The 16322-nt window shown below is 41.4% G+C and overlaps 1 long non-coding RNA gene across 1 annotated transcript; it reads left to right on the plus strand.

The window, feature by feature from the left end:
- Positions 1-714: 714 nt before the first annotated feature.
- Positions 715-9155, plus strand: LOC128834870 (uncharacterized). Its single transcript, XR_008444509.1, has 4 exons — positions 715-794; positions 3067-3154; positions 4447-4573; positions 8881-9155. It is a non-coding gene; the product is annotated as an uncharacterized LOC128834870 (long non-coding RNA).
- Positions 9156-16322: the final 7167 nt, after the last annotated feature.

A 16322-nucleotide genomic window follows, 5' to 3' on the forward strand; every position in this document is an offset into this window, starting at 1 on the left:
TAAGATAAAACCGAATTTGTTGTTTTTGTGGATACAGACTAACACAGCTACCCCTGATACTTGTCGGAAGACAGGATACTGGGCTAGATGGACCTTTGGTCTGACCCAGTATGGCCGTTGTTATGTTCTTATGTCTTAATATTGATTGAATTGTGGTCAACATTATCAGTAATAAACCAGGCAAATGAGTCAAATGACTTTATGTTGCAGCATTATAAGCTTTGAAAAAAACTTATAGAATCATCAAGGAATGTGAAATGGCTTTACATGAAGAACCTCTCCTACCTTCAAAATGGACAATTCTGCCGGCAGCTCAAAGTGCTGACAGAGAAACTGCCACTTGAGGAAGGATACAGAGTTGTGTCAAGTTGGCCAAGGACCACACGACAGGGAGGCCCGTGGAAAGTGGCCTGAAGAAGTAAGTTGCTGATCAGAGCTAAATCAGCAGGTGTCCGTTATATGTCCCAAGACATTTTACACAAACCTCTGTGGCCTAACATGTCTTACACAATCTGGGATGGCACAAGATATTTTGCACAAAGACCATGGAATTTTCCCAACACAGAAAGAAATTGCAAGAATTCCAGCCTCCAGATGGTGGTTGGATATTTCAAATCTTTCCCCCGTGCAGGGGGTCACTTTCTGATTCGTCCGCAGTAGCTTTGCCAAGAAGAATCCAAATCTTCACAGCCTGTATAAAACAGGCTGTTTGTGCCAAAGCCTCACTTCCTGAAGCTGAGAGAGACAGCGAGCGGGACTGCCATCACCTGGCTACAGAGAGTGCCCCTAGCCTGGTAACTGCTAAATTCTCTTCCCTTGTACTCACCCTATTAACTCCTCTTTTAAAGTTCTAGCTAGGGATATGACTATGAGATCCAGAAAGAGAAGAAGAACACAGCTGTCATAACCCCTTGAGTGAATGAACTACCTGAGTGAAGTTTCTAACTATCTCGAGAAACCATTCTGGCCTGCCATGGAGACCTGGAGAACATGCCTTCTTCATGCCAGTTTCAACGGATAAGGAGCAAAATTCCATGCATTGTGTTTACCCCCCAAAAAACCTTGGTTATTTTAAAGCTACTGAGGTAAAACCATCTGCAGGATAAATCCAGTTATCTGAATTCCCTTTATCCAGAAATAGTACCTATCTGAATGCAGTGTGCTGCCTGTGTAGTGCTGTGTTAGTTAATCATCCACTCATGAACTAACCTTAGGGCTGTGGGAGCTGTGATTTGGGAGGATTTCCAGAGTTAGAGATGAGGACAAGGAAAAAAAGGAAGAATTAGGGAGAAGGTGGGGAGGAGAGAATAGGCGGGGAGGGAGAGAAAAAGTCAATAGGCAAGAAAGAAACACATGAAGGGGGTTAAGATAAAGACTGAAAGGAGAAGTGTTCAAGGAGTGAAAGGACACAGGGAGACAGGACAGGAGTTATGAGAAAGAGACCAGGGCAGGAGGGAGAGGAACAAAGAGAGGCAGAGGAGTGAAAAAGAGAAGGAAAGAAGGAGGAGAGGGGGAGTAACCACAGGAAACAGGAGCCTCTGTGTTGCTACTTGAGGGTGTCCTGATACTAATAGGCCTAGGCTCCACAAGTGCGAGGAGAAATAGTGAGGGGTAGGGTCGGCTCACTCCCCTGGGATTGTCAGAGCTAGGAAATGCTCAAGCAGCACCAAGGAGGCTCCTGTCTCCTGCAGCTCCTCACCCTCTCTTTCCCTCTCTCATCTGTCTGTTCTTCCCCTTTTCTATCCTCTACTCTCTGCCTCCCTTTGTGCTCTGTCCATGCAGCACCTTGGGGACTGCCATCACCACAGCATGCAGGGGCAACATGCAAATGAGCACCGCCCCTTCCTCTTCTGCTACCTCCGGCTTCTAGCACTAAATTCACTCGCACTTCTTATGTTTATCCAAATGCCTGATTATCCAAATTTCGAATATCCCCCAGTTGGATAAACCAGAGTGTGCTGTAATAGAATGTGTGATGTATGCATGTCTTTTACTAGCAAACTGAATCTTAGTTGTCTAGAAATTTTGGGTAGCTCAGTATGCGGTCATGAGTGTTAAAGTCCAGAACTATTTGTAGAAGGGAATGTCTCCTCCATAGACGAGAGCTGAGAGACACGCTGAGTGTTTCAGAGTTTAGCCTAGATATCATACAGAGTTTATCGTTGAGTGAAATCAACACTTCTTTCCCAAAAGCAGGAAGAAGCTTTGAATTGGTTGGTAAACTAATGATTGTTCCCACTATCTGAATATGTAGTTAACCTTGAATATTTAGTTCAAGTGGCCGAAGAGCAAAGAATAGTGGTATAATTCTAGAGAAATTCAAATCGTTTTAATCATTATCTGCATAAAGTGTGAAAATTAATTGAATTGTAATTCTTAATCTTTAGTAACTTGTCTGATTTTCTAAATTGTAACTTTAGAGCTGTTTGTTATAACTGTCACAGGCACTCCCATAATTCCGCTGGGGAACACTTTTGATTAGCAATGGATAAGAATCTGCACTAAAGGATTCATAGTTTCTGTCGGTATCAAAGTTACCTGCCCAACAAAGTACAGAACTAGGGCAAAGTTTGTCTATGTAACACAACTGTGACAAGGATTTGAACGAATTGATGTGATCTGTTACTTTTTATTAAATTGTAACATCAAATCAGGAATTCATTGTTATAAATTTCATAAACATGAATAGACAACCATCTTTCTTCTGCTTTCTGCAGTTTCTAAATTGCTTTCAATTTTGCCTTGGCTAATAAAATATGTAAATGTGCGATAATTCTCCAGTCTCTACTTTGGCTAAGGAGAAAGAGACTACCACAAGAAACCTAATTTAAGACACTGGAAAATTAGTTACAAAACATGTCTGTAAAATGTATTTTGCCTCACACAACTGTATCTCTCTGAAATCCTTCTATGATTTCTATGGAGCTGTATAGATAACGGTCATTATTATTAAGAGATTACAGAACATATATTATAAATGTCATTTGGATTAAAATAATATTTCTAGAACTCAGCATATGCCCACGCTCTGTGACTCCTCTTTTTCTTGGTGTCTCCTCTCTCCAGTGACACTGAGTTCCCAGCTGACCTTCAGCCATGAAAATCCTTTATCTGCTCTTTGCTGTTTTCTTTCTGGTGCTTCAGGGCGCACCAGGTAAGATATAAATGTAAGTGAGGGATGATGCAGAGGGATCTCTGGGAGCCTAAGGTTGCCTAATGCTTTCCATTAGAAACAAGTTTCTGACTTTTTTCTTAGGAGCACTAGTACCTCTGCAGTTTACATGAAATTTGGCAGGGTAATTGTTCAGAGATCTGGGTTATGTCTTTGCTGCCCCCAAGGAAAAAAAATGTTTGACTGAATTATGCCCAGTGGGGGGAAAATATACATAGTGTTTTTCTCAGATCTTTCTGAGGCTGCTTCTTAAACCACTCCATATTATACCTGCACTGCACGTACTCTTCCTCTAACAGGCAATGACTATCAGAATGGGATATAACTAAAGTGAAGGGGAGGGATAGCTCTGTGGTTTGAGCATTGGCCTCCTAAACCCAGGGTTGTTACTTCAATCCTTGAGGGGGCCATTTAGGGATCTGGGGCAAAAAAATTAGTCCTGCTAGTGAAGGTAGGGGACTGGATTTGGTGACCTTTCAAGGTCCCTTCCAGCTGTATGAGAAAAGTGTGAGAGTGGGTGGCCATACTTTGAGGCCACCAATAAATCTGTCCTGAGAACCACTGGTCTAGGTTGCCCAACAACCTTCAGTTCAAAATGTTCTAACCTAAATAGTCTACAAGCTTTGGGTGTGCACATTGGGGCTGGATTTTCAAAATAACAGGCCCTTCGAGTATAACCAAAACCTGACAACTGATCATGAAGACATTATTTCCAAGCTAATTTTTAGAAAAAAAACATCTGCACAGAGTCTCACAGACCGGTATACGTTGAAACTGGAAGGGACTTTTTCAATCCCTTCTCTTTCAAAAATGTGTAGTCATCCAACCTGGTGCTGAATCAGTTCAACCCTACTTCACCAAATTGCATTTGTGATACTGCCTGGCACATCACTGCTAGAGACAGAGGGAATCAAACCACAGCAGCAGCCGCTCAGGGAACTTGGAGGTCTGAGCAGCTAAATGCTTTCCATCACTTAAAGGCCAAGGGAGGCAAAGGACACCATGCTGAGAGCTCCGGTTTTCAACTCTGCAGCCCAAGAGCTAGCGCCCCTCTTTAATTAACTTTCTCCATTCTCTTCTTAGTGGCAGCCACTAAAAAGGTCACAGCACTACACCCATTTCAATAGCACTAAAGCTGTGATACATTTTTGGATTTGAACTTTTGGGCTGACGTGGCCAGGCGTCAGTGAATGGGAAATGCCTGTCCTCTTGGAATCACTGCGCTTATTTACCCGGCTCTGCAGAATGATGACTGACTCTTTTTCTTTCTGCAGAATTCTCTGAGGCTCAGGATCCCTTCAAGCTCTGTAAATACCGTGGGGGCACCTGCTCCTATAAGAGATGTCCCTTCAATTATAAAGTCATTGATATATGCACTGGACGCTTTTTGTGCTGTCGCGGGTAAGTTCAAGTTTCCACAAGGCAGACATTGTAGCATGAACAGAAATGCCTGTTTCCTCTCCTTCCTACATCTGAGCTGTTGTTTAATGCTCTTGGAGACTCAGCAGAGGTGGCCCATGGGTAGGGGTCAAAGGAGGCTTCAAGAACATTTTGTGCTGCTCACATTCTAGGCCACCTGGGGGCAGGAGTGGCCTCACCATGTATTAGAACAGTGGTTCACGAACTTTTGTACTGGAGATGGCTTTCATATAGCAAGCCTCTGAGTGTATACATTAAACACAAATTTTTATATATTTAACACCATTATAACTGCTGAAGAAAAGGGGGGGTTAGGGTGGAGGTTGACAGCTCTCAACCCCCCAGGAAATAACCTCGTGACCCCTTGAGGGGTCCCAACCCCCAATTTGAGAAATCCTGTATTAGAACATCCCATTGGCTTCTATTGCATACAACAGCCTTACCCAGGCTCCTGGACAGCCTGGAGCAGCCCAGATTCTCTGCAGTGCTCAGTGCTACTGGGATTGCCCCCTTACACCTGACAGCTCCCAGCAACATCTCCAGCACTACCCCATCATTTGCAACAGGAACAGCATAGACCTATTATGGCAACCATGCGCTGCTCATGCTTTGGAAGAATTTTCCCCAAGCCTCTTAATGGCACTTTTAAAGCCTCCATATGCTGCAAAAGCTTCATGTATACAAAGGGATTGGGGCCCAAATGTGCCATTGTCTACATTGCTTTTATATTTTAGAATCAGAAATCAAGCAGGAAAAACAAAAGTCTGGAGGAGAGTGTTCAGAGGCTGTGTCTACTGTGTATCAGTACGCAGGAGAAGTGAAGGTGAAAGTTAGAAATAAAACAATATCTATAACAAATGGGATACAGAGGAAAGAGCAATTAATCTAAATAGGAAGTAGTGAAGTGCAGTAATATGAAAAGGGAAGCTAAGGACAAGAGGGAAGGAACCATAGCTGGGAGGGCTAAGGACAAGAAAGCATTGTATTAAAATATTAGGAAGAAACGAAATCTTTACAATGGTACGGATCCATTTCTAGATAGTGAAAAAATGTGAATAATGAAGCACAGACGGCAGAAGTGTTCACTAAATATTTCTGTTCTGTATGCGAAAAGAAGCAGGTTGATGTATTGATATTACAAGAGGATGGTGACTTCTATCTAGTCCATTATTAACTAAGGAGGATGTTAGCATCTACTAGGGATAAACATTTTTAAATCAGCAGACCTAGATAACTTCTGTCACAGAATCCTCAAAGAGTTAAGTGAGGAGATCTTTGTTCCCCTGATCATTTTGGAGACATTTTGGAATGTTGGGGAAATTCCAGAAGATGGGAAGAGTGATACCAATAGGCACAAAGACAGGCAAGATGACCCAGGAAACTAGAGGCCAGTGAGCTTGACATCAATCCCTGGAAAAATAATAAAAAAGATGACTTATTCAATAAAGAATTAAAGATTAGGAATATTGTTAATGCCAGTGAACAGGGTTTTTAGCATATTCAGTCTTGCTAAAAAAAACCTACTTTATGTTTAGATGACTTTGATATTAGTTGATAAAGATAACTGCCAGGATGTAACATAATTATATTATTGCAAAAAGCTTGGCTTGCACTGCACAAGATTCTGAGTAAAAAACTAGCACCAAATAATCTCAGTAAAACACACATTATAATATAATATAATATAATATAATATAATATAATATAATATAATATAATATAATATAATATACTTGTCAATGGGGAATCATCATCTAATGTGGTGTCTCCAGTGATTTGATTAAAGTTTTTAAGTATATTTACAGGGAGAAAATACCAGATTCTCAAGGACTCTTTAATCTAGCAAAGAAGGCAGAACAAGAACCACTGGCTGAAAGCTGAAGCCAGACAAATCAAGTTAGAAATAAAAGAATTTTTTTTACAGTGAGAGTGATTAACCATTGGGACAAGCTACCAAGGAAATGACGTATTCTCCATCTCTTGGTGTCTCAAATCAAGGATGGATGCTTTTGCGGAAGATAATCAAATACAAGTTGCTGGGCTCAATGTAGGGGTAACTGGGGGAAATTCTATGGCCTATGTCTTACAGGAGGTCAGACTAGATGATTTATTGGTCCCTTTTGGCATTAAAAGCTATGACATTCTGGGAACAAAATGGCTGCTGTCTGCAGGGACTTGGTATTTATAAAGCTTTCAAACTGTAAAGCTACAGCATTATAGTAAAGAAAAGCCTAAGAGTTTGGCGGTTACTGACACCTCAGGGTGGGTGTAAGTTTGTGTGTGTGTGAAGGGAAGGTAAAAAAGTTAATAAGGTAAAGTATTTTCAAACTAGTTAACTCAAAACATTGTAACTGGACACGGGTCCTAGTCTTCACTTGGGGGGCCTTCCAGACAGACCTAGTGTGAAGAATATTTGAGTGGAAACTGACAAATTCATTAAAATTGCAGTTGACCAGCACCGTGCAGCATTTCACTGAGCTTCCTTACAGTATATGTGGGTCCTGATGCTGCTAATATTAATGCATAGGAGGAGTTTTTGTTAAAATATAGTAGCTTGTGTATGAGAGCTCACAGACCGGGGATGCTGTAGAACACATCAGTGTGCTAGGTGCTATCTTGCCCAACAGATTGGGGAATGAAGCAGACATCTCCAGAATGAAGCTCATGGGTCTCTACACACTGAAGGTCTAGGCTCTCTAGCTGGGGCTGTTACAGACTCCCATTCTCTGTAGATCAGACACAGAGGGGACACGTAACACACATTGATCAGTGGGTGACACAGGCATATTATCAGAAGCACTCAGTCTTCTGTATAATTAAAACAGTACCAGTCCACAAAGGATTTAAAGCCATTTAAGAGCTCATGAATTCTTCCATCATTAAAACTGCTCTGTACAGAAACTTAGCCCTTGATTTTCCCCCTTTTGAAAACCAAGGGAGGTAGTTGTAAAAATCTTGGTGACGTCAATGTGAACACTATTCAGAAGGTTTTTGAATGGTTTAAACATCAAGGTTCCTATGTAAAGTTAGATTGGCCACATTGTAAATCTCTACCCTTTTCTATTCATGTTTTGTCTGTTTCAACAATATCAGCCATAAACTATTCAGGACACTGTTGTGGAAAAATGACCACGCGTTGTGTTTGAATCAGAATCGCCTGAGGCCTCTTTATTTTCATGCATGCATGGGGGGTACCAGTAAACTAGCAATCCCCCCGATTACAGAATCTTGCACAGCTTATATAGCATAAAACCACAATTACATGATACATACTGTCTTATCAGCATTATTGCCATATTTGGAATACACTCTCCATAAAAGGAATATAACTTAGCAAGCTTTCCTGTTTTTCACAGTCTGCCTTATTGCGGTTTCTAAGCTTTCCTGTTTTTCACAGTCTGTCCTACTGCGATTTCCAGACTTCTCCAAAACTGTCAATGCAGCACTATGAATCACAAGTCTTATAATTATAGATAGTTCTGCTTTTATACTTTTCCTCTATTCTGCCTCTAAAAACCTTTCACCTACAATAGACTTCACTAATGTTCAGGTCTGAACCAAAGTTCAGGCCCTAGACAACTAAAGTTTAGGCCCTAGCAAACTTTTTCCTCCACAACACCCAATCGGGACATATTAATGTTGCATCAAGTACAGTTCCCCAAGAAGCAACTGGGAGGGTGAGAGATTTTCCTACCTACTAAAACACAGAGACGCAGGACAAGGGCAGGCGATGTGAAGCTGGGAGGCCCTTGGGCTGGCAGAGTGAGAGCCATGTAGGCTGGAGTGGCCATGCAGCTGCTCGGCATCTCTCCTGGTTGATTCGCTGAGCGTGCACAGAGATCCACGCTATCATCAGGCTGGGTTGCTAATGTGCAACTGCCACCAGAATGGAGTCAGCTTTCATATAGAACTGGAATTTCCCTTCATTTTTTAAGAGTAACTTATTTATCACCTAAGTAATTATCCATCATTTTCGCTTCAGCTGTGCCCAAGGTGTGTGTGATAGAACAACTGAACCTGGATGAGAGTTGTCCTTTTCTGCAGTATAGTTTGCATTGGCAGCCAGTTCACCTGCTTATATACATACGGGTATCTTTATTAAACCTCTGTAACAGAATGTCGCAGTGCGGAAAATGAATTCCCTGTGCTGGAGTTAACTAGGAACCCCTTCACTCACCATAGTGTTACTTGGGAATTCCTCCTGTGCCTTTTGATTTGAAATCAAACATCATATTATTCCTGTTCTATGGGAAATCATCACAAAATCTGATTCTCTTTTCTTTGTACAGGCGATTTTCTGACTGATTGTGTAGGCAGGATCTCTGGGAATCCGGCAGAGAGCCATTTGTTTCTAAATTCATCAGATCCTGCTTCAATGGAACCCCTGAAGTGCAATTCATTTGGACTGAAAAGAACCTCATGAGCTGGAGAAATTCCAGAAGGGAGCCCTTGTATCTCCCCTATAAGATTCGTTACTCTCCTTCTAACAAAAAACATTTGGTTTGAAATAATCTTGCTGATGTGTAGATGGGAGGCGAGGGGGCTGTTTCTATCATTTGTCATCCTTAGAAATCCATCTTGTTTCATTTTTTAAAATTTAAAATAAAATAAAATAAAATAAAATACCCTGAAAACTGCCCTATCTCATGTTATTTCCTCACCTGGCTGTTTGTAGACCATAGTCCACACATCTCTGTAGATTTCAGTGAGCTCCTCTGTGTAGATTTTTAATTTTTACAACTTGAAGAAATCCTTTCAGTTTGTGGTGTCAGAGGAGCTGGGTTCAGTCACAGATTGACCATACGGTGTGTAACACCCATCGTGGAGCGGCATGGCATCTAGACCCCCTCCCTATGTGCCAAAACTCATCATCCAAACTGAGGGCCACAGAGGAAATCAGGCCAATCTGGATTCCGGTGTAAGTCCTGATTCTCCTTCCTGGTACACAGACTGCTGTAAATCAATGGTAACTCCACGGAAGCCACCATCATAGTTACAATGGCATAAAACTGGCATAACTGAGATCAGAATCAAGCACACTTTTGTGCACAAAGGGATGATACGAAATTTGCTAAAGGAAAAGTTTTTGATTATTTCAATGGAACATGATCCTCCCCAAATTCATTTCTCATCCCATCCCGATGGTTCCCTGAAACAACAATTTACCATTGTACCACACATCAGAAATTTCAGGCAGATTTTTTTTTAATCCACTTGATGTGAAAAAATCTACATTTGAAATGTTTTATCCTAGCCTTAATTAGGCAGAGCTTGTCATCTTTCCATCATTGTATTCATTGTAGAGTGACTAAAGTCCAGCAGGTTGCACTGTGAGACAGCAGATTCCTACTTGAAGGATGATGCTAAATTAGAAGGAGCATCTTTCTGCCGCTGCTGTCCTGAAGTGGTTGAGAGCCAGGAATGCCAGTTTAAGATACTTTTGAAATTACAGTAATCATGTATGATGAGCCCTTGATATCTCCCTTCCCCTGCTGTGCAGAGCTTTTTAATTCTCACATCCTCTAAGGGTATCTTTATACTGGGGCTTGAGGTGGCTCGGGTAGATGCACCCACGCTAGTTCTGCTTCAGCTAGCGATCTAAAAATACTGGTGGAACTGGCCATTCTTAGGGTGTTAGGGAGAGTTTGATCGCTGGGAAGGTGGGGGTCAGACTCCAGAGGGTGCTCTGAGGCTGTGGACATGTCAGGTTGAAATTGTCTTCTTCTGTAGGTTTCATCTGACATGTCTCTTGCTGGCTTGAGAACTTTAGAGCAACATCCATGAATTCTACCCTGCGCTAAACACACTGGGTGCATTATCTAGGAAGCTTTCTTGTGTGAGTTTGTTCTAGCCTCTCCCAAGGGCCTGCCAAGATGCAGATTGTTGTAGTCAATGAGTGTTTGTTATTATGCAGCACCGGGGAACTTTTTGTTCAAACCATACCTTCAATGGTTATTATTATGGTTGTGCTTAGAGGCCTTTAGATTAGAGCCCCTTTCTGCTAAGCACTGCACATATTCCTAGGAAAATATTGTGTCTGATCCAACCAGATTCCAATCAGAAGAGACAAGACAGATGAGGTATTATTAACCCCATTTAACAGGTGAGGAACAGAGGGCCAGAGAGACAAAAGGGCCAGATTTGTAAAGTTATTTAGACATCTCAAGTGCATAGATTTTTGAAAGTTCATTGGACACATGGCTGCATTTTTAGGTACCTAAATACCTTTACAAATCTGTTCCAAAATGACATGACCAAGGTCACATATGGATTCTATTGCAGAGCAAGGAACTAACCCCTGACTTTCTCAGTGTCCTCTAGAGACTGAACTATAAACCATCCTGGGAGTCTGTTACCAGAGTGATGCTGGAAATTACTATGTGAGAATTAAATTCTACCCCGGTAGATCAAAGCATAAAAGAAAAGAGTCTGGATGGAGGGGATAATGGAACACTGGACAGGAGCAGGACGTGGGTTTGAAGACAACAATCCTTGCCAGACACACCTGACTGCTCTGTGTGATAGAATAATAAAATGAGTGGCTCAGTGGCTCGTCATTGATGTAACATGTTGGGATTTCAGCACAGCACTTAGGACAGCATTGTGTGAAATCTTACCTAAAGGGCCAAATGTTGCTCACCTCACACACTCAGGTTTTCCCTTTGGCACAGTGGCAAATATCTGGGACAGGCCCACAACTGAGGCTCATGCAAGATGGGATAGGATATGATTTTCTGGGATATCAGGTGACCCACAGAAATAGCTGAAACATTTCCCTTGTGTAAACATGTTTTGCTCTCTTCATTAAGAGTTCTGCACCTGAGTCTCTTCTCCCTCATGACAGTTTCACACCAGAGTAATGATCATAGAATATCAGGGTTGGAAGGGACCTCAGGAGGTCATCTAGTCTAACCCCCTGCTCAAAGCAGGACCAATCCCGCACTAAATCCCCAAATGGCCCCCTCAAAGATTGAACTCACAACCCTGGGTTTAGCAGGCCAATGCTCAAACCACTGAACTATCCCTCCCCAATGATGATGTCTTCAGTGGAATCATACCAGGTTTATGCCAGTCAGGAAAACAGGGAGCAAATTCAGGCCTTAGATCTTAAAGAAACTTTGCCTAAATCCTTTTATTCTCCTCAATGTGGCCTCCTTTTTGGAGAATCTCTCAGAGCTCCCTGGGGCTCAATTTGCACAGCAAAATATTTAGAGGTTTTGTGCTGTACCTTATATTCTGCAAGGGAAGCAGATGGATCTATCCATGACAAGGAGTCCTGGGAGTAGGGTGTTACAGAGCAGTGGGGAGAGTCTAGGTACCATGGCAGCACTGAGGGGAAGGCTAAACACCGTATGGTCAGGCTGTGACTGAACTCAGCTCTGATAACCACACAAACCACAGGGATTTGTAACAGGAGTAAGGCAGAGGTAAAGATCTGCCAGATGAGCTCATTGAATCATACAGAGATGTACTGAGCATGGTCTATAAACACCCATATGTGGCATTAACAAAGAAGAGGGACTTTTTAAGAGTATTTTATTTCATTTCTAATCTTAAAAAGATTAAAGAAATGGATTTCTAAGGAGACAAACGATAGAAACAGCCCCCACCCTCCACCTCCTCCACTCATAACAACACAAGTGTACATATTTCAGCAATGTGATCTTACAACAACTTCCTTTTATTAAAAGGAGCATAACAAATCTTCTATGATTGGTAGAAGAAGGGCCCCCATCAGGACTTTCTCCAGCTCATGAGGTTCTCTGCAGCCCAAACAAGTCAGTGCTTCTGACTTCCATTGAGGCAGAACTCAGAGATTTTAGAAGTGAAGGGATGACTCCCAGATTCCCAGGCATCCTGCCAGAACATTCAGTCACATTGAAAGAAAAGAAACACTGAGATTTTTTGTGGACATCCGTAAGAAAAGGGATAATAAAACATTTGATTACAAATGAAAGGCACAGCAGGAATTGCCCAATCACTGACTAGTGAGTGCAGATATTCCTGGTTATCTTCAGAGCAGGGGATTCATTTTCCCAATTGCAATGTTCTGCTACAGAGTTTTAATGGGGATAATCATATGTATCTAAACAGGTACCTGCCTACTGTTTCACCAGGTAAATACCAGACATCTAAACATGGATCTCCCTTCCCATCACCCATCTCTGTGTAGCAGGAAAGGCAGTTTCACTCTATTTTTTAATGTAATTCCTATTAACAGCCTGCAACGTTAAAATTCACATCACAAAAAAATAAATCTAGCTGTGGCATAATGCCAGAAAGAACCATGGCTAATTAAATGTGAGAGCTGGTCTAAATACAATACAAAATTGTCATTTAAATTTTATCCATTTTCTTTATGGAGATTCATAGATTCCCAGGACAGAAAGGACCATTGGGATGATCGAGTATGACCATCTGTGTAACACATGCCATAGAACTTCCCCAAAAGATTTCCTAGAGCAGATCTTTTAGAAAAACATCCAAACTTGATATAATAATGATCAGTGATGAAGAATCCCACCTCAACTTCTAGTAAATTGTTCCAAAGGTTAATTCCCCTCACTGTTCAAAATTTACATCTTATTTCCTGTATGAATTTGTCTTGGTTCAACTTCCAGCAATTGGATCGTGGTATAAATTTCTCTGCTAGATCGAAGAGCCCATTATTAAATATTTGTTGCCCACGTAGATACTTATTGATTGTCATAAAGTCAACGCTTAATCTTCTCTTTTTTAAGCTAAATAGATTGAATTCTTTGAGTCTATCAGTATAAGGCATGTTTTCTAGTCCTTTAATTATTCTTGTGGTTCTTCTCTGCACCCTCTCCAATCTATCGACATCTTCTTGAACTGTGGAAACCATAATGGGACATGCTATTCCTGCATCAGTCACACCAGCGCCAAAGACAGAGGAAAAATAACTTCTCTACTTCTACATGAGATATTTATGCAACCCAAGACTGAATTAGATCTTTTGGCCACAGAATCATACTGGTAACTCATGTTCAGTTTATCATCAACCACAACCCCCAAAATCTTTTTCAGAGTCACTGAATCCCCCATTTTGTAAGTATGGCCCACATTCTTTGTTTCTAGAGATATACATTTAAATTTTGACGTATTAATATGCATATATTTTGCTTGCACCCAGTTGACTAAGCAGTCCTGATCAATCTGAAGCACTGAACTGTCCTTTTCATTATTTACCACTCGCCCTATTTTTGTGTCACTTCCAAACTTTAGAAGTGATTATTTTGTTTTCTTCCATGTCATTGATCAAAATGTGAAATAGCATAGGGCCAAGAACCGATCCCTATGAGATCCCACTGGAAACACAACCATTCAATGACAATTCCTTGTTTACAACAACATTTTCAGACCTATCAGTTAGCCAGTTTTTCATCCACTTAAGTCTAAGTATATTGCATCAACACTATTAACTCAATCAACCCAACTTGTTATGTCATCAAAAAAAGCTATCAAGTTTGTTTGACAGGATCTTTTTTCCATAAATCCATGTTGCTTTGCAATAATTATATTATCTTCCTTTCATTCTGTATTAAACGAGTCCCTTATCATCTGGTCCATTATCTTGCCCAAGATTGATGTCAGGCTGAAAGGCCAGTAATTACCCAAGTTCTCCCATTGAAGCTTTTTAAAAAAATGACACATTAGCGTTCTTCCTGTCTTCTGGAACTGTCCCAGTGCTCCAAGACTTATTGAAAACAATTGTGGTGGTGCTGGAGAGGTCGCTGCAGGCTGTTAGGTTTAAAGGGGCAATCCCTGTAGCAGTGAGCACTAGTGAGATAGTGGACTGCTCCACGCTGTGAGATAGTGGACTGCTCCACGCTGTGAGATAGTGGACTGCTCCACGCTGTGAAGTATCCCATAGCCAGCCTGGATAAAGCATCTGCTATGGAAAAACAGCCACTGGGATGGTTATAATATATGCTGAGAACACTCCAGCCTCAAGCAACCCAGAATCTAGGCAGCACAAAATTTGCTAAAAGCCTCCTTTCCTGCCTTTTTCCTGAGCTGGGTCATGTGTGCTGAGCCGGCAAGAGTATTAAACAAAACCTTGGATATAAGAAGAAAAGGAACAGATATTTCTGTGGAATACTGAACTTACCTGAAACAGCAAATATCCTTTAGAAAGCACACTCCAAATTTAAGAAAATTGGGGGGACATAGCAGAGTGTAACAGCTACTTTCAAGGCATGTACATTACGTTCTGTTGCTCTGAGCCCAGGAGCATTCTGTACAAAGAAAGTCTTAATTAGCATTCAGCTGGGCAGGGTAAAAAAGAGCTGATATTTTTTTAAACTGGAGGTAGATGTATTTTCACAAAACTATCCCCAACCACAGATAGGAGCCCAAACCTTAAACTGATACATTGTCATTTCTGCCCGTAGTGTCCCATTGCCAGACATTTCCAAGAGTGATAATGGCATTTCCAAGGATGAATTCAAGCATAGAGATGTGGCAAATTCTTTCCTAGAGACAATAGGGGGCTAAGACACTGAAATGAGGGTTTGCCATTTTACAGATTGGGTCCTATTCCCAGCTGTGTAACCTCTCAGTGGGGCATGAGGCCTGGCTTTATATTTTGGATTCTGAACAGCACAGAATTATTAATGCTAGTCAGCAGAATAAGTTATATTTCAATTTATGGTCTCCGGGCTCCCAGATGAGTGTACTTTCCCCGGGGAGAAAGGGTATTTTGAAAGCAGTTCTCCAGACTTCATTTGTCTGTGTCTCATCTGGATGTTCAGTTCTGTGTGGTTTGTGATAGGAAGAGCCTGTGCAATGCAGATAGAAAGTTGGGTTTAAGCAACAAGCCATAGCAATACACAGTGACAAGAACACGGAGGGGTAATGGTGATTTTAGACTGGTCCTAATTGAGTCAAATCCATTGGATTTTCATGGGGGCAGCAAGGGTACCTGTCTGACCACAGGGCTATTCCCCTTCTATATTTCATATCTCATTTGCAAAGCACAGGGGCTCTGCAGCTCATAAGGAAAATAGGTCACACTGGTTTGTGCAAAATGTCTTGAGACACATGCTGATCCCCTTCTGGTTTAGTTCTGATTATCAGTCCCCCTCTGCAGGCCTTTTGTGCAAGCCTCTTCCTGGAGTCCTCACCATGGTGTGGCCCTTGGCCAGCTTGGCTCAACTCCGTATCCTTCCCCAGATGGCAGTTTCTCTGTCAGCACATTAAGCTGTCTACAGAAATGTCTATTTTGGAGTCTGGAGAGATTTGTTAAACTCTTTTTCCATTCCTTAATTATTCTGTTCCTGTTTCATAGGTCATCATGCTACAAGTAATTTGATGCAATTGGTTGGTTCACCACAAATAATATTAACATTTACTGGACTATAAGACAAAATAGCTGTCCCCTCTGTACCCATACCTGGTTATTCTCTACACTTTGTTTGATAGTTAGGAGGATGACTACATATGTTATGAGATTTCTGTGGAACTGGCAGTCAGACAGAAGATCAAGCCAAGTGTCATACAGGCCTAATAATATTTCAGTGGGATTCACTTTACAGATTTTCACTTTTCATTGGCTTCACAACATAACAACTGGGTGTATCAGCTTCTTTATTATAAAGCAATGCAGTGTTATACCTTTGTTCATGACTAGTTAGGTGCACATACACGTATGCACACACTAACACATACACACACATAAGGTTTCTATTTATAATATTTGACTTTCTCC

The sequence above is a fragment of the Malaclemys terrapin genome, chromosome 3 (assembly GCF_027887155.1).
Source record: "Malaclemys terrapin pileata isolate rMalTer1 chromosome 3, rMalTer1.hap1, whole genome shotgun sequence".
Classification (NCBI taxonomy): domain Eukaryota; kingdom Metazoa; phylum Chordata; order Testudines; family Emydidae; genus Malaclemys; species Malaclemys terrapin.